This window comes from Neltuma alba, unplaced genomic scaffold (assembly GCF_004799145.2).
Source record: "Neltuma alba isolate B1F8T4 unplaced genomic scaffold, ASM479914v2 tig00013430_pilon, whole genome shotgun sequence".
NCBI lineage: Eukaryota > Viridiplantae > Streptophyta > Magnoliopsida > Fabales > Fabaceae > Neltuma > Neltuma alba.
The window spans coordinates 77,664-79,578 of record NW_021637680.1 but is presented as its reverse complement, the minus strand read 5'-3'; the positions used below and the strand labels follow the sequence as shown (position 1 = coordinate 79,578).

General features: G+C 44.4%; 1 pseudogene; it reads right to left on the bottom strand.

The window, feature by feature from the left end:
- Positions 1–380: 380 nt before the first annotated feature.
- LOC114737347 (dehydration-responsive element-binding protein 3-like) lies at positions 381–1,659 on the bottom strand (annotated as a pseudogene).
- Between the last annotated feature and the right edge of the window lie 256 nt (positions 1,660–1,915).

Here is a 1,915-nt window from a genome sequence, read left to right as displayed (position 1 = left end):
CATGTAGTTTCAAGAGGATAAAGAGACAAAACCCCAAATCTTGTCAAGGCCTTATAGCTAGCTAGCTAGCTAGCTAGCTGTATCTTAGCACACTACGGTCAATTCTTCATATCCAAAAGCTTCTAACTTTACTTGAAGAGCTTTGCTCAAAAAAAAAAAAAACTTTTACTTGAAGAGCTGCCACGTATACACAAGACTTGAGTTCTCCAAACCCCTTGTGATAAAAGGATTGGAATTTTTTTGTACCATGTTGATTAAATTCTCATGGACCCATGAACCCACCATATATATGAGCTGTAAAATGGTAACGCAGGAATCTAGCTTTAACCCTTTATTCTCTTGTCCATCGCAAAGTAGAAGAAGAAAGATACTTGTAGCAATAACAATAATAATATATGATTTTGATGAATCAAGTGATATTTTCACTTCTGATCATTCCCAATATAGCAAACTCATCATATATCAGCTAGCTCTGCAACTTTCATAGATCCAAAGCACATGACCAGAAAAGTAAAGGAGTGGAAGGAATAAGAAAGAGAAGGAAGGAGAGAAAGAGGAGGGAGTAGGAACTTGAGAGACAAGAAACGAATTTGGCCCTTCAAAAAAAAATTGAAAAAGGGCTGACATTCAGAATTATAACTGAGAAAAGAGAGAAAAAGTGAAAGAAAGAGAAGAAAATTAAAGACAGAAGCAAACACAACCACTTTCTCTGATGACTCTCTCCCCCTAATGTTGCCACAAAGAGCCTTCAAAGCCACAAAGAATCCAACCCTCTGTTTCTTTTTCTTGTTGCACTGATGTGTGATTCTCAGTGAAGTAGCCACCACAGTACTGTTTTCATCATCATACATGCTGTTATACCATGGGTGAGGATAGGACCCCAACCCAAACCGGGTCGAAAAACACAAACTCATTATTCGAGTCGGGTTCTTGGAAGCTGGTACCCAGTGATGGAAGCTCCACTATCTCCCCTAGTTCTTCTGGGGTGGAAACATCGCCGGAGGAAGACGATGATGTTGTGGGGGTGGGATTGATGTTGAGTATCTCCATTGAAGCAGCTTTGGCGGCGGCGGCCTGACACTCTCGGGGCGATTTGGAGGCGGGTCGGGGCAGGAATCGGCGAGCTCAGGGAAGTTGAGGATGGCGGAGCTGCCTTTAATGCTGAGGGCGGCAACGTCGTGGGCACGGGCGGCCATCTCGCAGTGGCAAAAGTGCCGAGCCAGATTCGATTTTTCTTTCTTTCTTTCGGGTTCGCGGATTTCGGAGACCCATTTGCCCCACGCTCCGCATTCGGACTCCTCTGTAAACAGGTGCTTGCTGTTATTATTGCTATCTTCCCTGGCTCGCTTGAGCTTCTTCTGTTGAGCAGAAGAAGAAGAAGACGAAGAAGACGAAGCCGAAGAAGAGGAAGAAGAGTGGGTAATGACGAATGAGAGGAAGGAGACGGTGAAGAAGAAGAGCAGTTGGTGGAAGTGTCACTCTCTGAGCTAAGTGGCTCAGCCATTTGTAGCCAAAAAAAGCTCAGAAGCAGAAAGGAGAGGCGGTCTGGTGGGCGAAGGAGAAGGTTCTAGATGATGGTTGGTGAAGGGTTTGAAGGTTTGCTTCTGTAGAGAGAAGCTTGAGGAAAACAGAGAGAGAGAGAGAGGAGAGGAGGTGGGGGGAATGAAAAGAGAGAGGGAGGGAGGTGGGATTTTAGTAGGCAGAGGAGGGGAAGGAGAGGGGGAAACGTGGGTGTCTTGCTCTCTCAAGTGTCCCCCACACGAGTGTTTTGCATTGAAAGCCCTTCCATTCCCATTATACTTCTTCCATACTTGCACATTTCCTACTCTTCCAGCACATGAAGTTAATTTGATACTTCCTCACTCTGTATGAGAAAAGGTTCATCAAATCAATGTTGATAAAAAAAAAATAAGTT